Below are 27,951 nucleotides of genomic sequence, written 5' to 3'. Positions count from 1 at the left end.
TAATCCAAACTCTACAATAGATTTCTTTTTTTCAGGGTTTAAATCTCAAATCATAATAAAAGCAGAGCAATGACCCTGAAAAAAATGGCCTGGTGAAAAAAGTTGGCTTAAGCTCAACATTCAGAAAAGTAAGATCATGGCATCTGGTCCCATCACTTCATGGCAAATAGATGGGGAAACAGTGGAAACAGTGGCTGACTTTATTTTTCTGGGCTCCAAAATCACTGCAGATGGTGATTGCAGCCATGAAATTAAAAGATGCTTACTCCTTGAAAAGAAAGTTATGACCAACCTAGTAAAAAGCAGAGACATTACTTTGTCAAAAATGTCTGTCTAGTCAAGGCTATGCTTTTTCCAGTGGTCATGTATGGATGTGAGAGTTGGACTACAAAGAAAGCTGAGCACCGAAGAATTGATGCTCTTGAACTGTGGTTTTGGAAAAGACTCTTGAGTCCCTTGGACTGCAAGGAGATCCAACCAGTCCATCCTAAAGGAGATCAGTCCTGGGTGTTCATTGGAAGGACTGATGTTGAAGCTGAAACTTCAATACTTTGGCCACCTGATGCGAAGAGCTGACTCATTTGAAAAGACCCTGGTGCTGGGAAAGATTGAGGGCATGAGGAGAAGGGGATGACAGAGGATGAGATGAATGGCATCACCAACTCAACGGACATGGGTTTAGGTGAACTCCGAGAGTTGGTAATGGACAGGGAGGCCTGGCGTGCTGCAGTTCATGGGGTCACAAAGAGTCAGACTAGACTAAGCGACTGATCAGAACTGAACTGAAATGGCCTAGAAGAATAAATAAAATGTCGTATGGATATATATGTATATATATATATATATATATATATATGCATTTGTAAAGAAAATTAATGAAAAAATACAGAAGACTCACAGTTTGCTGAAACAGAAAGTGTACTCCCTCAGAGCTGAATATATATATAACCTAGAAAAGATACTTTCTCAGCTTCTGATGATTTCTAAAGAAGGGGACTCCATGACTTTCATCTCCAGTCTGCTGTGGACCCCTTTCCACTTTCCTCCTCAACTTCCCTCCATAAAATCTCTTTCCTAAGTTATAAAACACATCTTAGGCTTCTGGTTCAGAGAAGATGACCTTGATCTCTTTGTGCCAACTCCTCTGTTTGTTCTGGAAATAAGAAGAGACCACTAAAAGAGACCTTGTATATTTGGCAAGAAGAAGGTGAACTAGATTAGGGCCTGAAGAATGGAAGAGCAACACACCTAAGAGAAGACAAGCCAGGCCCAGCATTCCTGACCTCCAACCCAGCATCAGAAGGCAGCCTGAGTAGGGCTGTTCCTCCCAAGGAATAAATGTGAAGGAACACCAGGTGGTGGTTTAGTTGCTAAGCTATGCCTGACTCTTTGTGATCCATGGAATGTAGCTCACCAGGTTCCTCTGTCCATGGAATTCTCCAGGTAAGAATACGGATTCCCATGTCCTCCTCCAGGGCATCTTCCCAACCCAGGGATTGAATCCAGGTCTTCACAAGGCAAGTGGATTCCTTATTGTCTGAGCCACCAGGAAAGACCAAGAAACTCAATAATCACATGGATATTTGGAAAATAAAAGGATAAAAACGTGTTAATATTAGATAAAGTAGACTTTAGAGCAAAGGAAATATCTAAGGACAAAGGAATACAAGGACATTATATAAGGAAAAAAGAGTCAATGCAGCAGGATACATAATAATACTAAATATGTATATACCAAACAACATACTCTCAATATACTTGAAGCAAAAATAGATACATCATCTGAATACTCCTATAAACTTTAATGAGATTGAAACTGTGACATAAAACTTTTGTAAAAGAAATCATCAATCCAAGATAGTTTGACCAGAGAATTTTTTTTTCATTTTTTTAAATTTATTTTATTTTTTTTTAATTTTATTTTATTTTTAAACTTTACATAATTGTATTAGTTTTGCCAAATATCAAAATGAATCCATCACAGGTATTTTTAACTTTACAATATTGTATTGGTTTTGCCATATATCAACATGAACCCGCCACAGGTATACATGTGTTCCCCATCCTGAACCCTCCTCCCTCCTCCCTCCCCATACCATCCCTCTGGGTCGTCCCAGTGCACCAGCCCCAAGCATCCAGTATCATGCATTGAACCTGGACTGGTGACTCATTTCATATATGATATTATACATGTTTCAATGCCATTCTCCCAAATCATCCCACCTATATTTTAAAAATTAAGGTCAGTTTGACATAACCTCTTTAAAAAAATTAAAGAGTAGGAAACCATTCCCAACTAATTAGGTGGGGCCGATATCGCTCTGTATGAAAATCAGACAAAGGCAGTACAAAAAGGAAATTTCAGACTAACATCTCTCACAAATTTGGAATTAAAAGTTTTCACTCTCACACATACAAATCAACAAAATGAATTCAACAATGTATAAAAACATCTCTTGATAGTTTCTGGTCCCTACCTAAGTCTGGTCACATTACCTATCTCTTCAAAGGGTTTAAGTGAACCAAGGATACAGTCAGTTAGGGGCCCAGTAATAATATTATGATACCAGAAATACAGTGACAAATACTCTAGGTCAAATCAGAAACTGACTTCTCCCATTAAAGTTAACCCTACCCAGTCATCCTAAATTTCTAGCAAAAATAACTACAACTAGATTCATAAGATAAAGAAAACATAGCTACTATATAGAAATGGTGGGTGTGTTTGATATTCTTTAAATGCCCCTGGAGAACCCTGGCTAATAGAGTATTGCCAAGAGAATGCACTGGTCATAGGAAACACACTTTTCCAACAACACAAGAGAAGACTCTACACATGGACATCACTGGATGGTCAACACCGAAATCAGATTGATTATACTTTTTGCAGCCAAAGATAGAGAAGCTATATACAATCAGCAAAAACGAGACCCGGAGCTGACTGTGGCTCAGATCATAAACTCCTTATTGCCAAATTCAGACTGAAATTGAAGAAAGTAGGGAAAACCACTAGACTTTTCAGGTATGACCTAAATCAAATCCCTTATGATTATACAGTGGAAGTGAGAACTAGATTTAGGGGACTAGATCTGATAGATAGAGTGCCTGATGAACTATGGAATGAGGTTCATGACATTGTACAGGAGACCGGGATCAAGACCATCTCCATGGAAAAGAAATGCAAAAAAGCAAAATGGCTGTCTTGTGAGGCCTTACAAATTTCTGTGAAAAGAAGAGAAGTGAAAAGGAAAGGAGAAAAAGGAAAAATATAAGCATCTGAATGCAGAGTTCCAAAGAATAGCAAGAAGAGATAAGAAAGACTTCCTCAGCAATCAATGCAAAGAAATAGAGGAAAACAACAGAATGGGAAAGACTAGAGATGTCTTCAAGAAAATCAGAGATACCAAGGGAACATTTCATGCAAAGATGGGCTCAATAAAGGACAGAAATGGTATGGACCTAACAGAAGCAGAAGATATTAAGAAGAGGTGGCAAGAATACACAGAAGAACTGTACAAAAAAGATCTTCACGAACAAGATAATCACGATGGTGTGATCACTGACCTAGAGCCAGATATTCTGGAATGTGAAGTCAAGTGGGCCTTAGAAAGCATCACTATGAACAAAGCTAGTGGAGGTGATGGAACTCCAGTTGAGCTATTTCAAACCCTGGAAGATGATGCTGTGAAAGTGCTGCACTCAATATGCCAGCAAATTTGGAAAACTCAGCAGCAGCCACAGGACTGGAAAAGGTCAGTCTTCATTCCAATCCCAAAGAAAGACAATGCCAAAGAATGCTCTAACTACTGCACAATTGCACTCATCTCACATGCTAGTAAAGTAATGCTCAAAATTCTCCAAGCCAGGCTTCAGCAATATGTAAACCATGAACTTCCAGATTAAAAGGCAGAGGAACCAGAGATCAAATTGCCAACATCCACTGGATCATGGAAAAAGGAAGAGAGTTCCAGAAAAACATCTATTTCTGCTTTATTGACTATGCCAAAGCCTTTGACTGTGTGGATCACAATAACTGTGGAAAATTCTGAAAGAGATGGGAATATCAGACCACCTGACCTGCCTCTTATGAAACCTGTATGCAGGTTAGGAAGCAACACTTAGAACTGGACATGAAACAACAGACTAGTTCCAATTGGAAAAGGAGTACGTCAAGGCTGTTTATTTTCACCCTGCTTATTTAGCTTATATGCAGAGTACATCATGAGAAATGCTGGGCTGGATGAAGCATAAGCTGGAATCAAGATTGCTGTGAGAAATATCAATAATCTCAGATATGCAGATGACACCACCCTTGTGGCAGAAAGTGAAGAAGAACTAAAAGGCCGCTTTATGAAAGTGTAACAGGAGAGTGTAAAAGTTGGCTTAAAGCTCAACATTTAGAAAACGAAGATCATGGCATCTTGTCCCATCACTTCATGGGAAATAGATGGGGAAACAGTGGAAACAGTGTCAGGCTTTATTTTTGGGGGGTCCAAAATCACTGCAGATGGTGATTGTATCCATGAAAGTAAAAGATGCTTACTCCTTGGAAGGAAAGTTATGACCAACCTAGATAGCATATTCAAAAGCAGAGACATTACTTTGCCAACAAAAGTCTGTCTAGTCAAGGCAATGGTTTTTCCAGTGGTCACATATGGATGTGAGAACTGGACTGTGAAGAAAGCTGAGCGCCAAAGAATTGATGCTTTTGAACTGTGGTGTTGGAGAAGACTCGAGAGTCCCTTGACTGCAAGGAGACCCAACTGCTGCTGCTGCTAAGTCAGGTCAGTCGTGTCCGACTCTGTGCGACCCCATAGATAGCAGCCCACCAGGCACCCCCGTCCGTGGGATTCTCCAGGCAAGAACACTGGAGTGGGTTGCCATTTCCTTCTCCATTGCGTGAAAGTGAAAAATGAAAGTGAAGTCTTTCAGTCGTGTCCAACTCGTAGCAACCCCATGGACTGCAGCCTACCAGGCTCCTCCTTCCATGGGATTTTCCAGGCAAGAGTACTGGAGTGGCTTGCCATTGCCTTCTCCAGGAGATTCAACTAGTCCATTCTAAAGGAGATCAGTCCTGGGTGTTCTTTGGAAGGAATGATGCTAAAGCTGAAACTCTAATAGTTTGACCACCTCATGCAAAGAGTTGACTCATTGGAAAAGACTCTGATGCTGGGAGGGATTGGGGGCAGGAGGAGAAGGGGAAGACAGAGGATGAGATGGCAGGATGGCATCACCGACTCGATGGACATGAGTTTAAGTGAACTCCGGGAGTTGGTGATGGACAGGGAGGCCTGGCGTTCTGCCATTCATGGGCTGGTAAACAGTCAGACACGACTGAGCGACTGAACTGAACTGAACTGAACTGGGGAAACCTGTTGATCATTTTCTATTATGTTATGAACCTTTGGAGGCTGAGAAGACCAGACTTCATCCCTCTAGCTCTCTTTGCCTCTAACTTCTACTTGAGTTTGGCTAGAGGTGGACAAAAGAGTTTCATGAGTCAGTGGAGAAAAATTAATGGATTGATTCTTTCCTCTGACTCCTTTCTTGCTGGGAAGTGGCCAAGTTTCTCCACTAAAGCCCAGAGCTCTGGTCAGAGAACCTCACTTTTAGCTGCAGCTATGTACAAGACTCTTTAGAGACTGCAATATCCATTCTCTTCCTTTGCCCTGTTGGCTTATAAGTGTTTGTGAATCTATGTTCTTGCCTGTCTCAAAGAGTTTTGCTTTTCCTTTTAAGCTATCCTTAGCTCTGATACAACTTCCAAATCCTTAAAATTCATTGTGTGTTAGTCGCTCAGGCATGTCTGACTTTTTGTGATCCCCATGGACTGTAGCCTACAAGATTTCTCTGTCCAAAGGCTTATTCAGACAAGAATTCTAAAGTGGGTAACCATTCCCTTCTGCATGGATCTTCCCTACCCCAAGGGTGCAACCCAGGTCTCCCACTTGGCAGGTAGATTCTATACATTTTGAGCCACCAGGGAAGCCAGATTTCTTTATTTTCCTTATCTGTTTAAATCTTCTTGATTTCTGACAATGATAGGGGTGGCTATAGAGCTGCTAATTAAAGATGGTCCCTCAAAGATCTAATGCTAAACTGCTTACAACAGGAGGGAGACATCTTTTTCCCTGACTCCAAAATCATAAATACAAGAATGTGTCACAGGTCATGTAAAAGTAAGTGCTGAGAAATCAATGATTTAAGAATGAATTTGGTCAAAGTGCACAAACTTTAAGCTGTAAGATGATGAATAAGGTCTGAGGATCTAATGTGTAACATGGTGACTAAGGTTTGTAAAGTGTTATTGACATTTGTGGGGCTTCCCAGGTGGTCTTAGTGGTAAAGACCCCTCCTGTCAGTGCAGGATGCATAAGAGACGTGGGTTGAATCCCTGGGTCAGGAAGATCCCCTGGAGGAGGGCATGGCAACCCACTCTAGTATTCTTTCCTGGAGAATCCCCATGGACAGAGGAGCCTAGCAGGCTATATAGTCCATGGGGTCACAAAGAGTTGGACATGACTGAAGTCAGTTAGCACACATGTAAGAGAGTTAAACTTAAAAGTTCTCACCAAAAATATCTTGAAAAATAAATATGTGAGGCGATATTAATAGACATGTTAATTAAATTAATGAGGGACTCCATTAATCATGTATACCTATTTAAATTGTAATGTATACTTTAAAAATCTTCCCATTTTATCTGGAAATCATATTTTAAAAACCTGAAAAAAGAAAAAAAACAAGAATTTCAATACTTTTCATATCATATTATAGATATTTCAGCCATTACTTTTGGTATGTGAAAGGTTTTTTTTTTTTTTTTTTTTTTTTATTCCAGATAATAACCAGTGAGATTCACTGGATATTCAGAAAAGGAAGAAACCTTGGAAATTATCTAGAAAATCCTCTCATATTAAGGATATATAGGTAAATCCAAGAATGATTAAGTCACTTATCTAAACTTATAAAACTCGATGCAATGGTAGCAATATAAACCAGGTTTCCTTAATTTAGAAAGATGGTAATGATAACCCTGTATGCGAGACAGCAAGAGAGACACAGATTTTTTCCCCCATTTAATCATGTCCAGTGTTTTATTGCATGCAGGATGCTGTTACAAAATGCCAGAGGTTGGGTGGTTTATAAACCACGTTATTTATCACAGTTCTGGAGGCTAGAAGTCCAAGATCAGGGTACCAGCATGGTTGAGTGAGTGAGGGCCTCTTCCAGGACATATGCCTAAATAGAAGGGATGAGCAAGTATTTCAGGCCTCTTTCACAAGAGCCCTAGTCCCCTCATGTGGCCTCTGCCCTCATGACCTAATCATTTTCCAATGGTCCCACCTCCTAAAATCGTCACTTGGTGATTAGGTTTTCAACATATGAATTTGGGGAGAACACAAGCATTTAGACCATGGTACCCAATGAGGAGACTGACTTGACTAAAGTAACCCAATGCCTCATCCATACTGAATGCTCTGTGGTGCTGATAGGAAGCCAAGGACTAAGGAAGCTGAATGAGGACCAGTAGCCCCAGGTGGAAGTTCTGAGATGGCAAACTCCTTGATGGATTTCCCAACAATATAAGAGTGTCTCCAGGGTCTTCCTTGGTTATAAGTCATTGAGCAATCCACCCCCTCCTATACATGTTCCTATTTGAAATATGAGTTAATTACTGAGTTCTTAGATAAAGTACCAGTAGACCAACATGGAAACATCATGACCACGCATATGAAGAAAAGGGCTTTTGACAGATACAAATTTCAGTGTGGAAAGTCCTCAAGACTTTATTCACTTCAGATAGCAATTACACGTTTGGGGATCTCCCAAGACCATTCTTGGGTTCCATCATCAGCTAGAACTGCAAGAGCTCACTGAGCTGACTCATTTGAAAAGACTCTGATGATATAACTGAAACCTGTTATACATGTGGTTGTAGTTTATTCCAGATCTTTGATTTATTTTTAATTCATTTTTTTGTTTTTAGTGCAGTAAAATTGATTTACAATGCTATAAATGTCAGTTTTTGTTGAACAGTGAATAAGTTATACATATATATATATATATATATATATCCACTCTTATTTGGAATCTTTTCTCATGGAGAAACAGACAGGTTCCAAAAAGGAAAAGGAGTATGTCAAGGTTGTATATTGTCACCCTGCTTATTTAACTTATATGCAGAGTACATCATGAGAAACGCTGGGTTGATGAAGCACAAGCTGGAATCAAGATTGCCGGGAAAAATAACAATAACCACAGATATGCAGATGACACCACACTTATGGCATAAAGTGAAGAAGAACTAAAGAGCCTCTTGATGAAAGTGAAAAAGGAGAGCATAAGTTGGCTTAAAGCTCAACATTCAGAAAACTAAGATCATGGCATCCAGTCCCATCACTTCATGGCAAATAGATGGGGAAACAGTGGAAACAGTGGCTGACTTTATTTTTTTGGGCTCCAAAATCACTGCAGATGGTGATTGCAGCCATGAAATTAAAAGACGCTTACTCCATGGAAGGAAAGTTATGATCGACCTAGAAAGCATATTAAAAAGCAGAGACATTACTTTGTCAATAAAGGTCCATCCAGCCAAAGCTATGGTTTTTTTCAGTAGTCTTGTGTGGATGTGAGACCTGGACTATAAAGAAAGTTGAGTGCCTAAGAATTGATGTTTTTGAATTGTGGTGTTGGAAAAGACTCTTTTTTTTTTTTTAACTTTACATAATTGTATTAGTTTTGCCAAATATCAAAATGAATCCGCCACAGGTATACATGTGTTCCACATCCTGAACCCTCCTCCCTCCTCCCTCCCCATACAATCCCTCTGGGTCGTCCCAGTGCACTAGCCCCAAGCATCCATTATCGTGCATGGAACCTGGACTGGCAACTCGTTTCTTACATGATATTTTACATGTTTCAATGTCATTCTCCCAAATCTTCCCACCCTCTCCCTTTCCCACAGAGTCCATAAGACTGTTTTATACATCAGTGTCTCTTTTGCTGTCTCGTACACCGGGTTATTGTTACCATCTTTCTAAATTCCATATATATGCATTAGTATACTGTATTGAGTTTTTCCTTCTGGCTTACTTCACTCTGTATAATAGGCTCCAGTTTCATCCACCTCATTAGAATTGATTCAAATGTATTCTTTTTAATGGCTGAGTAATACTCCATTGTGTATATGTACCACTGCTTTCTTATCCATTCATCTGCTGATGGACATCTAGGTTGCTTCCATGTCCTGGCTATTATAAACAGTGCTGCGATGAACACTGGGGTACACGTGTCTCTTTCCCTTCTGGTTTCCTCAGTGTGTATGCCCAGCAGTGGGATTGCTGGATCATAAGGCAGTTCTATTCCCAGTTTTTTAAGGAATCTCCACACTGTTCTCCATAGTGGCTGTACTAGTTTGCATTCCCACCAAGAGTGTAAGAGGGTTCCCTTTTCTCCACACCCTCTCCAGCATTTATTATTTGTAGACTTTTGGATCGCAGCCATTCTGACTGGTGTGAAATGGTACCTCATAGTGGTTTTGATTTGCATTTCTCTGATAATGAGTGATGTTGAGCATCTTTTCATGTGTTTGCTAGCCATCTGTATGTCTTCTTTGGAGAAATGTCTATTTAGTTCTTTGGCCCATTTTTTGATTGGGTCATTTATTTTTCTGGAGTTGAGCTGTAGGAGTTGCTTGTATATTTTTGAGATTAGTTGTTTGTCAGTTGCTTCATTTGCTATTATTTTCTCCCATTCTGAAGGCTGTCTTTTCACCTTGCTAATAGTTTCCTTTGATGTGCAGAAGCTTTTAAGGTTAATTAGGTCCCATTTGTTTATTTTTGCTTTTATTTCCAATATTCTGGGAGGTGGGTCATAGAGGATCCTGCTGTGATGTATGTCAGAGAGTGTTTTGCCTCTGTTCTCCTCTAGGAGTTTTATAGTTTCTGGTCTTACGTTTAGATCTTTAATCCATTTTGAGTTTATTTTTGTGTATGGTGTTAGAAAGTGTTCTAGTTTCATTCTTTTACAAGTGGTTGACCAGATTCCCCAGCACCACTTGTTAAAGAAATTCTAGCAATCAGAATCCAACAACACATTAAAAAGATCATACACCATGACCAAGTGGGCTTTATCCCAGGGATGCAAGGATTCTTCAGTATCCACAAATCAATCAATGTAATACACCACATTAACAAATTGAAAAATAAAAACCATATGATTATCTCAATAGATGCAGAGAAAGCCTTTGACAAAATTCAACACCCATTTATGATAAAAACTCTCCAGAAAGCAGGAATAGAAGGAACATACCTCAACATAATAAAAGCTATATATGACAAACCCACAGCAAACATTATCCTCAATGGTGAAAAATTGAAAGCATTTCCTCTAAAGTCAGGGACAAGACAAGGATGCCCATTTTCACCATTACTATTCAACATAGTTTTGGAAGTTTTGGCCACAGCAATCAGAGCAGAAAAAGAAATAAAAGGAATCCAAATTAGAAAAGAAGAAGTAAAACTCTCACTATTTGCAGATGACATGATCCTCTACATAGAAAACCCTAAAAACTCCACTAGAAAATTACTAGAACTAATCAATGACCATAGTAAAGTTGCAGGATATAAAATCAACACACAGAAATCCCTTGCATTCCTATACACTAAGAATGAGAAAACAGAAAGAGAAATTAGGGAAACAATTCCATTCACCATTTCAACGGAAAGAATAAAATACTTAGGAATATATCTACCTAAAGAAACTAAAGACCTATATATAGAAAACTATAAAACGCTGGTGAAAGAAATCAAAGAAGACACTAATAGATGGAGAAATATACCATGTTCATGGATTGGAAGAATCAATATAGTGAAAATGAGTATACTACCCCAAACAATTTATAGATTCAATGCAATCCCTATCAAGCTACCAACAGTATTCTTCACAGAGCTAGAACAAATAATTTCACAATTTGTATGGAAGTACAAAAAATCTTGAATAGCCAAAGCGATCTTGAGAAAGAAGAATGGAACTGGAGGAATCAACCTACCTGACTTCAGGCTCTACTACAAAGCCACAGTTATCAAGACAGTATGGTACTGGCACAAAGACAGAAATATAGATCAATGGAACAAAATAGAAAGCCCAGAGATAAATCCACGCACATATGGACACCTTATCTTTGACAAGGGAGGCAAGAATATACAATGGATTAAAGACAATCTCTTTAACAAGTGGAAAAGACTCTTGAGAGTCCCTTGGACTGCAAGGAGATCCAACAAGTCCATCCTAAAGGAGATCAGTCCTGGGTGTTCATTGGAAGGACTAATGTTGAAGCTGATACTCCAATATTTTGGCCACCTGATGCGAGAGCTGACTCATTTGAAAAGACTCTGATGATGGGAAAGATTGAAGGCAGGAGAAGAAGGGGACAACAGAGGATGATATTGTTAGGTGGCATCACTGACTCAATGGACATGAGTTTGTGTAGACTCCGGGAGTTGGTGATGAACAAGGAGGCCTGGCGGTTCATGGGGTTGCAAAGAGCTGGACACGACTGAGAGACTGAACTGAACTGAACTCAGTAGCTCATTACAGAGAGTTGAGTAGAGTTTCCTGTTCTATATAGTAGGTCCTTATTAGTTATCTACCTTATATATATTATACCTTATATATATACACACAAATATATATTAGTGTGTATACATTAATCCCAATGTCACAATTCATCCCTCCCTTCTTCCCCCTGGAACCGTAAGATTATTTTCTACATTGTGACTCTCTTTCTGTTTGTAAATAAGTTCATTTGCACCATTTTTTAATATTCCACATATCAGTGATATCAGATGCATTTGTCTTTCTCTCTCTTACTTCACTTGGTATGACAATATCCAGGTCCATCCATATTGCTTCTGATAGCATTATTTTGTTCCTTCTTATAGCTGAGTAACATTGCATTGTATATTTGCACATCTTCTTTGTCCATTTCTCTGTTGATGGACATTTAGGTTGCTTCCATGTTCTTGCTATTGTGAACAGTGCTGCAAAGAACACTGCTGTGCTTATTCACTCAGTCGTGTCCAACTACTTGCGACCCCATGGATTGTAGGCATATAGGGCAGAGTAAAAGCAAGTGTAAAACATGAAACTTTGGTTTCCTCTTCCCAGGGTGTCATGGGCAGCTTTGTGTTCCCAGCACCGATGTGCCAGCAGTGAGCACTTGCAGACACAGGAGCTCACTCCAGGCTCCATGTCCAGAGCTTTTACTGGGGCTCCATCGCCAAGGCATGACTGACAGTCCATACAGCTGATCTCAGGCTCTAACCTCTCTAGAGGTGCAGCTGATACTGCATGACCAAAACCCCCATCCTGAATCACATCATTCTTGTGGCCCAAAGTTTTTACTCTAAATCACACTGTTTACATCCCTATCAGGCTGGCCCAAGACCCTCACATAAACAATAGCACTTTTCTCAGTGTCAACCTTTGACACCTTTAGTCACCCTTCCCCAGAGGAAACAACCTAAGGGTTGAGAGAGGAGCTCCCAGGAAACAAGGGCAAAGTCCAGACTTCCCTTTGGATGAGGCTGAGCCCTTCACTACAGAGCCCGGTGGCTGGTTTTGCTTGACAAGGCTTCCTCGTTGTAACTTCACAATAAGAAAATGTGAAGTGACAAACATTGGTCAAGCATTTATCTTCTTCTGGTCTTTCTCTGAAATGTTTTTCTTGTGTTATCTTCATTAATTCTTATGCAACTCCATGAAGTAGACACTAGTTTGAATGGCATTATGGAGAGAAGTAAATTAAAGCTAGCCTGAAGATTCAGAGCTAGTGAGTGGTGGAGTGGGAGTATGTACAAGGGCTACAGGACTCCAAGGTTCATACGTAAAGCCACTATGTGGCGAAGATCCCAGCACTTCTTTTTTTAGCATTTTTATTTACTTGGCTGCATTGTGTCTTAATTGTAGCACATCTGGATCTTACAGTAGGATAGAAAACAGCCCAAGTCAGCCTGCTTTCTTACACCAATTAGTCACTGAGCAATACAAGAAGTAACCATTTTAGGGGATGCAATTTCATTCTGTAAAATTTTGGGAGGTTCCCCTTAGTCTATAAACTGTGTCTAAGAGATTAACTAAAAGTAAATTCAAAAGAACCTGATCAAAATCTCTGAAGCACTTTTGGAGTTTAAGTAGAAATGAATGCAGGTCTGGTAACCAAGATTCAGTCACAGATGAGTCAGAACCAGTACCACTTTAGAAAAATATCTGTGTATTGTATCTGTTCAATCTGGAGTCTCCCCATTTTCCAAACAAATGACTGTATAGTATCATTTAAGATCCACAGTTCAGTTTTCATCTCAGTCTACATATGAACTTTGACATGTTAGCACTGTGTTGGAAAGAGGATGCAAACAAATAGATTTATCAGAGGTTGAGAAGCAAAATAAGAGCTACTGTTGTAGAAGGAAAAATATTGCGTTGCCTAACCGCTGACATAATGTCTAACAGGCTGAGGCAAAGTTAAGGAACAGATCAGACCTCAAGATTCAATCTCTGAGTCTCATGTTTTGAGCTTTACACTCTGAACATAGACTTCCACAATATTATAGTTCACCATCATCATTTCAGGAAAGAACACGGGGAAAGAAAGAATTGTCAGGAGAGTTAATTTTTATCACAATATGGTTAATATTTAGTTTCTAGCAAATCAGATAATTTGTGCTAGATATATGTCAAGTAAGTACCGATATAATACGCTAAAATATTTGCATGCATAGATGTGAACGTAAGACTTTTTCTAATGTTATCATAAAGTATGTTGAACATGCAAAGAAAAAAAATAAACAGCCCTATCCCTAAACTGTTGTGTAATCTAAAGATACAATTATACTGTACGTAGAAGAATGACAGACACCCATAAAATGGGTAATCCACAAATACTATAAAACAACAGAAAAAAATCCTATGACTACCACTAATTTTCTGGGACTAAAGTTATCTAAAGGGCTAATAATCCACATTATCTGTTTCTCATTTTATATTCTTCCTTAAAATGCTATTCCTTTAATAAAGTGCAACTAATTTGCATTCCAAAAGTGTGAGGTGGATAAAAGTTTGTCACCCTTTTAATCTAAGTGTACAAGATTATCACAGGTATAGGCAATTAATAAGCAGATTGCCCTACACCCAGAGTCCTTGGGGACCCATCACTAGCAGTAAAGGCATAGTTGAGATTTAATCTGTTACAAATAGAATTAGGCAGAGAAAACTTATACACCCTGTTCTCATTTTCTCCATTTTATTTTGAAATTAAGAACACACTTGAGTCACTCTGAAGTGATATTATTGACTTGCATAACATTTTTTTTTTTTGCTCTGCAATGTGAATGTGCATTTTTCAAATATCAAGCCTTTGATCTGTGCTGCTCCACCAGAACACTCTACAGAGGCTGGAAACCATTTCTATATCAGGCTTTGCTATGCCGAGAAGAAGACTACTCTAGCTTGGAAGAGGTTGGAAATATCCCATCTAGAAGCTCTTTCAGTACTCCTCAGTCTAAACAGTTTACTGAGAGGGGTCAAACGGCTAGAACAAAACCTAAATTATGCAGTGCTTCCTCAACCTTGACTGTCTCACTGTAGTCATCACAACTTAATGTTAAGTTCTAAGATTTTAAACATTCATGGACTGAGTTCACAGATTCCTCCTTCAATTGGAAAATTAGTATCTATTTCTGATTTTCAATTACATCTCCAAATCACCAGTTTTTAAATCATATTCAGCAGTGGCCAGAAAGAGGAAATAATGGGGAAAAGACTTCCCTGATTTTGTTATTTAGTCACTAATTTGTGCCTTATTCTTTTGCAATCCCTTGGACCTTAACCAACCAGGCTCCTCTGTCCATGGGATTTCCCTGGCATCAATACTGGAGTGGGTTGCCATTTCCTTGTCCAGGGGTTCTTCACTACTCAGGAACTCGAACCCAGGTCTCCTGCATTGGCAGGTGAGTTCTTTACTGCTGAACCATCAGTGTAACTGTAATTCATAATGGAGTCAACTTTATCCCTACAACTTTTTTTTTTTAATTAATTTTATTTTTTTTTATTTTTTTTAAATTAATTTTATTTTATTTTTAAACTTTACATAATTGTATTAGTTTTGCCAAATATCAAAATGAATCCGCCACAGGTATACATGTGTTCCCCATCCTGAACCCTCCTCCCTCCTCCCTCCCCATACCATCCGTCTGGGTCGTCCCAGTGCACCAGCCCCAAGCATCAAGTATGGTGCATCGAACCTGGACTGGCATCTCGTTTCATACATGATATTTTACATGTTTCAATGCCATTCTCCCAAATCTTCCCACCCTCTCCCTCTCCCACGGAGTCCATAAGACTGTTCTACACATCAGTGTCTCTTTTGCTGTCTCGTACACAGGGTTATTGTTACCATCTTTCTAAATTCCATATATATGCATTAGTATACTGTATTGGTGTTTTTCCTTCTGGCTTACTTCACTCTGTATAACAGGCTCCAGTTTCATCCACCTCATTAGAATTGATTCAAATGTATTCTTTTTAATGGCTGAGTAATACTCCATTGTGTATATGTACCACTGCTTTCTTATCCATTCATCTGCTGATGGACATCTAGGTTGCTTCCATGTCCTGACTATTATAAACAGTGCTGCGATGAACATTGGGGTACACGTGTCTCTTTCCCTTCTGGTTTCCTCAGTGTGTATGCCCAGCAGTGGGATTGCTGGATCATAAGGCAGTTCTATTTCCAGTTTTTTAAGGAATCTCCACACTGTTCTCCCTAGTGGCTGTACTAGTTTGCATTCCCACCAAGAGTTTAAGAGGGTTCCCTTTTCTCCACACCCTCTCCAGCATTTATTATTTGTAGACTTTTGGATCGCAGCCATTCTGACTGGTGTGAAATGGTACCTCATAGTGGTTTTGATTTGCATTTCTCTGATAATGAGTGATGTTGAGCATCTTTTGAGCTACCCATTTCCCACATCCTACCCGGTAGAATATGCAGCAAGTTTCTCGGTTTTTGTGTGTAGCCCCACAAAGGCTTTATGATCTGAAGTGTCCAGAATAAAAAATATATTTCAGCCACATGAAAAATGTCTAACCTTTCAATGACTGGTCATCATAACACTGTCACAGACCTTCTACACCAAAGTTAATGACCTCTTTGTTAGAAGATCCTTCAGCTACCCTTTATGTGTATCAGTATGAATATATTGATGTCTATGTATTTATATTTTTTTGAATATTTTTCTTTTAAGAAAATCAAGGAGGAATGTTAAAATTCTCTTCTGATTTGAAGGTTTAGTGTGGGATTTTTTACTCTTTTCATTCACATTTTACTTTGAAAAAGAGAATTAGGGCAACAAGATCAGTCTAAAGTTTTTATCTTCAGTCACTGGAAAATGGGAACCTGAGTTTCCTTTGCATGCCAGTCATTTATTGTGTGTGTGTGTGTGTGTGTGTGTGTGTGTGTGTGATGGGCATATGGATGCAAGCATAAGGCAGCCACTGCTGCTCAAGCAGCCTGAAAAATTTCACACATCCCCAATCTAGTCCTGACAAGAGGATCCAGCTTGAGAAATAGAACCTCCCCCTTCAGTGCTACCCTCAGCCTCTTGGATCTCCTTCAAAACATGAATGATACAGGGGAGGCTTTTATTTCACACAAGCAGGTTCAAGTATAAGGGACTTTGTCACCTCTGGGGACTAAGCACCCAGTTATAACATTTGTATGGAAACGGACTTGTTAAAATTTCCCTCAAAGATAAGGAACCCACTAAAGCATTAGAAAGAGGAGAAGCAGGGTCCAGTTCAAAGTGATTTCACTTTTGGACTCTGTGGGAGAGGGAGAGGGTGGGATGATTTAGGAGAATGGCATTGAAACATGTATAATAACATATAAGAAATGAAGTGCCAGTCCAGGTTTGATGCAGGATACAGGATACTTGGGGCTGGTGCACTGGTATGACCCAGAGAGATGGTACGGGGAGGGAGGTGGGAGGAGGGTTCAGGATGGGGAACACGTGTTCACCTGTGGCAGATTCATGTTGATGTATGGCAAAACCAACACAATATTGTAAAATAATTATCCTCCAATTAAAATAAATAAATTTAAATTTAAAAAAGTGATTCCAGAGGCTGAAGGGCTATTCATCCACTGATAACTACTTAATTATTAATACTTTTGCTTAAGTGATATTTAAACATCAAAAGTCTCCATTTTGCCTTAGTAGATACTGTCAGAGAAGGCAATGGCACCCCACTCCAGTACTCTTGCCTGGAAAATCCCATGGACGGAGGAGCCTGGTGGGCTGCAGTCTATGGGGGCGGTAAGAGTTGGACACGACTGAGCGACTTAGCAGCAGCAGCAGCAGTAGATACTGTAGTTCTTTTTTTTTCTTTATACTATGTAGAAGCCAACATATATAAATCAAATGTCGTGAACAGTGACTAGTAAGCAGAGTATTTTTTGAGACAGAATTGGCAAATAAAACTATAAGATATTTAAAATATCAGTTCAGTTCAGTCACTCAGTCATGTCCAACTCTTTGCGACCCCATGAATTGCAGCACACCAGTCCTCCCTGTCCATCACCAACTCCCGGAGTTCACTCAAACTCATGCCCATTGAGTCGGTGATGCCATCCATCTCATTCTGTGTCGTCCCCTTCTCCTCCTGCCCCCAATTCCTCCCAGCATCAGAGTCTTTTCCAATGAGTCAAATCTTCTCATGAGGTGGCCAAGTATTGGAGTTTCAGCTTTAGCATCAGTCGTTCCAATGAACACCCAGGACTGATCTCCTTTAAAATGGACTGGTTGCATCTCCTTGCAGTCCAAAGGACTCTCAAGAGTCTTCTGCAACACCACAGTTCAAAAGCATCATTTCTTCGGCGCTCAGCTTTCTTCACAGTCCAACTCTCACATCCATACATGACCACTGGGAAAACCATAGCCTTGACTAGATGGACTTTTGTTGGCAAAGTAATGTCTCTGCTTTTTAATGTGCTATCTATGTTGGTCATAACTTTCCTTCCAAGGACATGATAATTTGATATATGTATATATTATTTTTTAAATTTACTTTTATTTATTTATTTTTGATGTTAATGGTTTAAATTTTATTAATTCCTAGATACTGTGTGCTGTTATGTAAACATTTATTTATTTATTTATTTACTTTTTTAAAATTTTATTTTATTTTTAAACTTTACAATATTGTATTAGTTTTGCCAAATACTTTTAATTGGAGTATAATTTCTTTACAATGTGTTGGTTTCTTCTGTACAACGATGTGAATCAGCAGTAAGTATACATATATCCCCTCCCTCTTGAATCCCCCACCTGCACCCCATCCCACTTCTCCAGGTTGTCACAGAGCACTGGGTAAGCTTCCTGTGTCACAGCCACTTCCCATTGGCATCTATTAACATTTTACATATGGTAATGTACTACGTGTCAACGCTACTCTCAATTCAACTTGCCCTCTCCTTCCCCCATTGTATCCACAAGCATGTTCTCTGTCTCTCTTCCTGCCCTGAAAATAGGTTAACCAGTGCCATTTTTCTAGATTCCATATGCACGCATTAATATACAATATTTGGTTTTCTCTTTTTGACTTACTTCACTCTACATGACAGGCTGTAGGTTCATCCACCTCAGCTCAAGTGACCCAATTAACTTCTTTTTAACATTAATTAAAATTTCTTTATATAGATGTACCACAATTTCTTTATCCATTCCTCTCTCAGTTCACATCTAGATTGCTTCCATGTCCTGGCTATTGTAAACACTGTTGCAATGAATTTGAGGTACAAGTGTCTTTTTGAATTATGGTTTTCTCAGGGTATATGTCCAATAGTGGAATTTCTAGGACATATGGTAGGTTTGTTAGAACTTCCCTGATGGCTCAGCAGGTAAAGAATCTGCCTGCAATGCAGGCGTAACAGGAGATGGTTCAATCCCTAGGTCAGGAAGCTCCTCTGGAGGAGGAAATGGCAACCCACTCCACTATACTTGCCATTTCCACCTACCCCTCTGCCATAATGCTGACCTTCATTTACATATGTATTATAAAAGATTTGCCCTTTCTATTAACTTAAGTATCTTAGCTGTCATCTGACCTGTTTACCTTTTATTTTTTGAAGAGAACACAGGTAAGTTCCACTCTCTTAGCATCAATTATACAACACAATTTTATCAGTTATAATAATCATGCTATACATTAGATCCTCAGACCTTAACATTTTCACATGTTAAAATGTATAACCTTTTACAAACCCGTCCCTATTTCCTCCACTCTCCAAGCTTTGGCAATCACTCTCCTACTCGGTTTCTGACTTCCAATTTTTTTTTTTTCAGATTCCTTACAGTTGAGATCATACAGTATCTGTCTTTCTCTAACTTATTTTACTTAGCATAAGGCTCTCCAAATTCAACCATGCTGCCACAAATGGAAGAATTTCTTTCTTTTTAAATGGCTAAATAAAATTCACATGTTTTAATCTCTTCACCTCCTGACAGATACTTAGATTGTTCCCATAATAGGTTGTTTCTTGGCTACTGTGACGGAGAAGGCAATGGCACCCCACTCCAGTACTCTTGCCTGGAAAATCCCATGGACGGAGGAGCCTGGTAGGCTATAGTCCATGGGGTCGCTAAGAATCGGACATGACTGAGGGACTTCCCTTTCACTTTTCATGTTCATGCATTGGAGAAGGAAATGGCAACCCACTCCAGTGTTCTTGCCTGGAGAATCCCAGGGACGGGGGAGCCTGGTGGGCTTCTGTCTATGGGGTTGCACAGAGTCGGACATGACTGAAGTGACTGAGAGTGAGTGAGCGAGGCTACTGTGAATATTGAGGCAATGAACATGGGAGTACAGATTTCTCTTTGAGATGATTATTTCATTTCCTTTGAATATATATTCAGAAATAAATATATATCCAGAAGTGGGATTAATGGCCATATAACAGTTCTTTATGAAATTTCGTGAGAAACTTCCAGAAGGTATTCCATGGGAGTTGCACCAATATAGATTCCTACAAATAATATATAAGACCTCCATTTCCTACACATTCTCAACCACACTTATTTCTTACTTTTTGGTAAAAGCCATTTAAACAGGAACAAGGTGGTGTATGTTGTACTTTTGATTTGCACTTCCCTGAGAGTAATGTTGAGCATCTTGTCATATACTTCCTGGGCATTCTGTATGTCTTATTTGGGGGGAAAATTGTCTATTCTGTAAAAAAATAACATGAATTTTGTGTACTGTATTTGAATATATAAAACTCAGTTACCTATCCATACACCAAAACAAATTACAGAAATACAAATAATCCCATTTACAATTGCATCAAAAAAATAAAATACTTAGAAATAAATAAAGCTGGGTGTTGAAAGATCTATGTAAAGGAAACATATTTCATATTTATTGACTGGAAGAAATAATATTGTTCATAAATCCATATTACCCAAGGCTATCTACATATTCACTGCAGTTTCTTTCAAAATTCCAAGGCATTTTTCACAAAACAGAAAAAAAAAATTCTACAACTTGTATAAAACTGTTGTTGTTGTTCAGTTGCCAGGTCATGTCTGACTCTTTGTGACTCCACAGCCTGCAACACGCCAGACTTCCCTGTCCCTTACCATCTCCTAGAATTTGCCCAAGTTCATGCCCTTTGAATTGGTGATGCCATCCAACCATCTCATCCTCTGTCACCCTCTTTTTCTTCTTCCTTCAATCTTTCCCAGCATCAGGGTCTTTTCCAATGAGTCAGCCATTCACATTAGGTGGCCAATGTATTGGAGCTTCAGCATCAGCATCAGTCCTTCCGAAGAGTATTTGGGGTTGATTTCCTTTAAGGTTGACTGGTTTTGATCTCCTTGGTGCCCAAGGGACTCTCAAGAGGCTTCTACAGCACCACAGTTTGAAAAGATCAGTTCTTCAGCACTCTGCCTTCTTTATTGTCTGTCCAGCTCTTACATGTGCACATGACTACTGGAAAGAGCATAGCCTTGCTATACAGACCTCTGTCAGCAAAGTGATGTTTTTGCTTTTAACACACTGTCTAGGTTTTTCAGAACTTTGCTGCCAAGAAGCAATCGTCTTCTAATTTCGTGGCTTCAGTCACCATCCACAGTGATTTTAGAGCCCAGGAAGAGGAAATCTGTCACTGCTTCCACCTTTTCCCCTTCTATTTGCATGTAAGTGATGGGGCCAGATGCCATGATCTTAGCTTTTTTGGTATTGAATTTTAAGCCAGCTTTTTCACTCTCCTCTTTTACCCTCATCAGAAGCTCTTTAGTTCCTCTTCGCTTTCTGCAATTAGAATTGTATCATCCACATATCTGAGGTTGTTGATATTTATCCCAGCAATCTTGATTCCAGCTTTTAGGACTCATCCAGTCCAGCATTTCACATGACATGCACTGCATATAAGTTAAATCAGCAGGGTGACAATATTCAGCCTTGTCGGACTCCTTCACTCATTTTGAATCAGTTTATTGTTCCTTGTCTGCTTCTAACTGCTGGTTTTTTAAAAGCATACAGGTTTCTCATAAGACGGGTAAGGTTGTTCTGGTATGCCCATCTCCTAAAGAATTTTCCACTTTGTTGTGATCCACACAATCTGGTGAGGTCAATGAAGCAGATGTTTTTCTGGAATTCCCTTGCTTTCTCTATGTTCCAGCAAATGTTGGTAATTTAATCTCTGGTTCTTCTGCCTTTTCTAAACCCAGCTTGAACATCTGGAAGTTCTAGGTTCACATAATGCTGAAGCCTAGCCTGGAGGATTTTGAGCATAACCTTACTAGCACTGGAGATGATTGCACCTGTTCAGTGGCTTGAACATTCTTTAGTACTGCCCTTCTTGGGAATTGGGACAAGGATTGAACTCTTCCTGTCCTCTGGCCACTGCTGGCTTTTCCAAATTTTCTGACACATTGAATGGGACACTTTAATAGCATCACCTTTTAGGGTTTTAAATAGCTCTGCTGGAATTCCATCACCTCCAATAGCTTTATGGCAGCAGTGCTTCTTAAGACTCACTTGACTTTACATTCTAGAATGTCTGGCTCTGAGTGAGAAACTACACCATTGTGATTATCTGGGTCATTAAGTTATTTTTTGTATATTTCTTCTGTGTACTTTTTCCATTTCTTCTTGGTCTATTCTGCTGTATTAAATCACAAAATACCAAAGTGTCAAAGTGATCTTGAGAAAGAAGAACAAAATACAAGACTAGGGTTGTTGATTTCAAATTGTATTAGAAAGCTGTAGTAATCAAAACAGAATGATTTGCTTCTGGCACAAACACAGACACATAGATCAACAGAGCAGAACAGCGAAGCCAGAAAGAAACGCACACCCGTATATTGTCGGTTAGCTTATGAAAAAGGAGCCAAGAATATCCAGTGGGGAAGGACAAGCTTTACAAAATGGCACTGGGAAAACTGGATAGTCCTGTGAAAAAATGAAACTGTACGCCTGTCTTTTACCGTACAAAAATCAACTAAAAAGGGATTAAAAAGTTGAACATAAAACTTGAAGTGACTAAACCCCTAGAAAACACTGAGGTAATCTTCTTGCCATCAGTATTTGCAACGACTCTTGGGTTTCGCACCAAAAGCAAAGGCAACAACTGCAAAAACAAACAAGTGGAGCCACATTAAACTCCAAAGAAAGGAGCATCAGCAAAATCAAATGGCAATTCACAGATTGACAGAAGATGTTTCCAAAACATATATTTGATAAGGGCTTAATATCCAAAATACATGAGACATACAACTCAAGGGCAAAAAAACCCAAATTTTTAATGGAGTATAAGAAAAGTAAGAGTTTCAGTAAATCAAAACTAATACAATTATGTAAAGTTTAAAAATAAAATAAAATTAAAAATAAATAAATAAAGATTATACTGTGGATGAGAGACACAGCAAAGTTTTCCTTCTAGAACAACAAAAGCCTGTGCCTTCCTGGCATTACTTTCTTCATCTCCACTCACTTGTTTGACAATTACAGTTCACAGTGTATGTTCTCCAGTCAATAGCAATCACCCCACAGTGAGCTATAATGTGTACTAAGAACAGCCCCACTGGTGGTGGGGGGGGACTAACGTTTGCATACTTACTAAGGAGGAATATCAAAAGGAAGGTAATTTCCAGAGTTTACCACTCCATTGTTTTCTATGTTTCATTTCTAAATTGAGCCACCTAGTAAGGAAAATGAGTTAAGAGACCTCAATAATATATATATAGATAGAAAATCAGTTTTAAATGGGAGCATTAATGGATTATAATTTGGGGGTAATTTATTACTACTGTTTTAACTGTAGTCCTTTTGATTCTCTATTGCATCCATAAATAATTTATTATAAATATTAATAGCAACACAGGGACACATACTATTAAAGTTATAGTGAATAGAGAAAAACATAGAATATATTAGGCAAATAGTGAAAGTATGGGAAGTCAGCAATGATAGTTAAGGGCAGTATGGCCTTGAGGAAAGAAGGAAGGTTCTCAAAGTTTCTTGAAACACCTATAATGAGCCAGATGTGATGAATTGGCTTAATTTGTAAACAAGAAGCTCTACCAGAAGAAATTTAAATTCATAAGAACATTACTATGCTAAAACCAAAATTTAGACAGAGAATAGGGTAGGGTAGGGTATATAGACATTCAAAAATCTCCATTGCTTAGTGCATCAGGCACTCAAGGACCACCCTCCCTAAAGTCTTTCTCTATTGCTCACCCTACAGGTACCAGCATGAAGAAAGAGATAGCTCTACTCCACAGGCAGTTGAACCCTCTTTTATGGCCTCATGGCTTTCCTTAAGAAGCATTCCATGCAGCAGATTTCCTCCACCCCATTCCATCCGGCTGACTCCCCACGGTCAACAGGAGTCCTCACCCTGGGATCATTCCACAATCCCCTTGGCTCCAGCTCCCAGCTTCCATGGACACCAGTGGACTTGCAACCCTGTCCGAGGTATGAGAGGCTGCAGCATGGCGTGTCTATGTGGTTCTCACTCCGTTCAGACTGTCACAGATTAGTGAGTTCACTCCCCAACTGCTTTAAATGCCTCCCTCGTCCCAGTGGATGGCCATGGACGCGGGGATCTCTCCCCTGTGCTTCAGCTCCCTCATCCCCAGGTGCAGGCTGGTCCCACTTGCTCTGCTCCTTCTTTCCCCTTCCTCCTTGTCCCTTCTTTCCTTTGTCCTACTGAGTTCTGTATGAATCCGGATATTCCTTCAGTAGTCAGGGAGTCCTGCCAGGATTCACCCGGTCTTCTGTGAGAACTGCTGCGTCTTTAGACGTTCTTGATGCATCGGTGGAGAGACGTGTACCCCACTTCCACCTACCCCTCCTCATCTTGTCCACTCCCATTTGTGCATGGATTAGAAACGAGTTTCCCTTTCTATTAAGTAACACTGTCATCACCACACATGTTTAACTTTTGCATTTTGAGGAGAACACAGGTAAGTTCCACTCTCTTCAGTTCAGTCAGTTATTCAATGGTGTCCGACTCTTTGTGACCCCAGGGACTGTGGCAACACAGGCTTTGCTGTCTATAACCAACTACCAGAGCTTGTTCAATCTCATGATTAGACCTCATGATTAGATCATGAAGCTCAAGCTTAGATCCTCAGACTTTATTAATTTCTTATACATGAAAATATGCAGCCTTTAAAAATCTCTCCTTATTTGTCCTACCCTCCAGTCTTTGGCAATCATTTTTTCTACTCCAACTTCCATCTTTTTTTTTTCTACTGAGATTCCTTGTAATTGAGATCATGTGGTATTTGCCTTTCTCTGACTTAGTTCACTTGGGGTGATGCCCTTCAGTTTCATCCATGTTGCCACAAATAGAAGGATTCCTTTCTTTTTCTAATGGCTAAATAATATTTACCTATATATGTCACATCACATTGTTTTAATCCATTCTCCTGTTGAAAGATACTCAGGTTGTTCCTATACCAAGGCTACTGTGAATAATGCTTCAGTAAACATGGGAATACAGATCTCTCTTTGAGACAATGATTGGGATAATGGATCACATAAGAGTTCTCTTAAATTTCTTGAGGAACCTCCACAATAAGTTTCCATGGGAGTTGCTCTGGTATACATCCCTGCCAACAGTGCATAAGCACTCCTTTTTCTCCTCAGCCTCAATAACATCTGTCATTTCTTACCTTTTGGTACTAGCCTTTCAAAAAGGTATGAGGTGATACCTGTTGTGCTTTTGATCTGCATTTCCTTTGCTTATTAGTGATGCTGAGCATCTTGTTATATACCTCTTGATCATCTAGATGTCTTATTTGTGGGAAAATGTCTATTCTTTAAAGATGGAGCATACATTATGTTTACTATATTCCAATATACGAAACTCAGTTGCTGACCTATATATCAACAACAAACTATCAGAAAGTGGAATAAAGAAAACAATCCCATTTACCATTGCATCACAAAAAGATAAAACACTTAGAAATAAACTTAAGCAAGGTGTTGAAAGGTTTTATGCAAAAACTTAAAGAAATTGATAAGAGAAATTTAAAAAGAGTTAAAAGATACATAAAGTTAGGTTGTCTATTCAATGTGTTTCTTGAGGTAGGATTTGTATTTCTATAAACTTCCTTCTTAGAACTGCTTGTGTTGCATCCTCTAGGTTTTAAATCATCGTGTTTTCATTGTTCTTTGTTTCTAGGTATGTTTTAATTTCCCTTATTTCTTCAGTAAACTGCTCATTATTTAGAAATGTGTTGCTTAATCTCCATTTGTTTGTGTTCTTTACAGTTGTTGTCTTTTTCCTATGATCGATATCTAGTCTCATAGTGTTGAGGTCAGAGAAAATGCTTGATATAATTTCAATTTCCTTAAATTTACTGAGGTTTGATTTGTGACCCAAGATGAGGAAAATGTTCCATGTGCACTTGAGAAGAAAGTGTATTCTTCTGCGTTTGGATGGAGTGTGCTGAAGATATCAGTTAGGTCTGTTTGCTCTAATATTTCCTGTTAGGCTTATGTTTCCTTATTAATTTTCTGTTCTGTTGACCTGTCCATTGGTGTAGATGTGGTATCAACATGCCTACTATTATTGTGTTACGGTCAATTTCCCCTTTTATGTCAGTTAGTGTTTACCTTATGTATTGAGGTGTTCTTATGTTGGGTACATGGATATTGAAAATTGTTATGTCTTTTTCTTGGACTGATTCCTTGACCCTTTGTTAGTGTCCTTCTTTATCTCTTATAACAGTTTTTATTTTAAGGTCTATTTTTTCTGATATGAGAATTGCCAATCCGGCTTTCTTTCTTTTTCCATTTGCATGGAATATCTTTTTCCATCCTCTCACTTTCAGTCTGTATGTGTCTCAAGGACTGAAGTGGGTCTCTTGTAGACAGCATATATAGTGGTTTTGTTTTTGTATCCATTAAGCCAGTCTGTGTCTTTTGGTAAGAATGGGAGAAGATAATAGCAAAAAAACAACTAAAAAAGGATTGCTTTCTAAAATACAAGCTGCTCAAACAACTCAGTCATCAAAAGACAAGGCAAGAACTGCAAAGATAAACTAGTGAGACCACATCAAACTCAAAACCTTCTGCATAGTAAAAGAAGCCATCAGTAAAATGAAACGGCAACCTATGGAATTAAAAAAAATATTTGCAAATCACATATTTGATAAGGACTTCATATCCACATATATATAAGAGACTCATGCAACTCATAGGAAAAGAAGTCAAACAACCCAAATTATTAAATGAGCAAAGGAAGAGTAAGTGTTTTGGAAAAATCTGAAGAGTAGACTGTAGATGACAGACACTGTAAGTTTTCCCTTCCACAGCGGAAGCCTGTGTCTTCTTGGCATTGCTTTCTTTATCTCCAATCACCTGTTCGGTGACTGCAGTTCACAGTATACATCCTTCACTCACTAGCAATCACCGTACACTGAGATGTATGTGCTAAGAATAGCCCTACTAAGTATAAAAAACTAACAATTACATACTTAATCTTGAAGCATCTAAAATCCAAGGTGATTTTCAGAATTTTCCACTCCATTGTTTTCTACATTCTGTTTCAAAATTGAAACACCTAGTAAGGAAAAATGAGTAGGGACCTCAACAATACATGGATAGAAAGTCATTTAAAACTGGGAGCATTACTTAATTATAATTTGGGGGAATGTATAATTACTAATACTACTGTAATTTTATTCCCTTTAATTCTCTGCTATACTAGGTTGGTATTTATTTAAAATAGTAATACCAACATAGAGGCACATAGTACTCCAGTTACAGTAGATTGAGAAAGACAGAGCTTATTAGGCAGGAAGTGAAATCACAGAAAATTAGCAATGGTATCAAAACAAGTGGCAGTACTGCCTAGAAAGAAAGCAGAGTTCTCTAATTTTTGGAGAAAACGCGAAGAAGCCAGATGTGGGCCAACCAGCTTAAGCTGTATACGAGAAATTGCAACAGAAGGAAAATGACGTTTATAAAAATATGCTGATGCTAAACACCAAAATCCAGACAGTAAGAGAATAGGGTAGGTTTTATGTAGATGTTGAAAACTACTCAGAGAGGTAGACATGGAAGCAAATACACTAATGAGCATCAGAAAAATTGAAGCACAAAACAGTCTGAAAAATAAATCGCAAAGAGACTTAGTAGTCTGATCAAAAGAAAAAGAGAATCAAATTAGAAAACCAAAATATAAAGACTTGTGCACGTGATAGACCCAGAGAATGCTCAGCAGAGAAAATTTTGGCCTTAGTGACCAGCGAACAGAAGCCTCCAGCATCAGGAACAAAAACCCTGGGCAGGACTCACAACTGTGCGCTTCTGGGAACAGCCTCAGTTTCAAAGTTTGGGCACTATACCACCTAAAAGTGAATGCAGACAAGG

This window comes from Bos indicus x Bos taurus, chromosome 23, assembly GCF_003369695.1.
Source record: "Bos indicus x Bos taurus breed Angus x Brahman F1 hybrid chromosome 23, Bos_hybrid_MaternalHap_v2.0, whole genome shotgun sequence".
In the NCBI taxonomy this organism is placed as follows: Eukaryota; Metazoa; Chordata; class Mammalia; order Artiodactyla; family Bovidae; genus Bos; species Bos indicus x Bos taurus.
The sequence above is the reverse complement of the archived record's forward strand: the minus strand, read 5'-3'. Positions refer to the sequence as shown.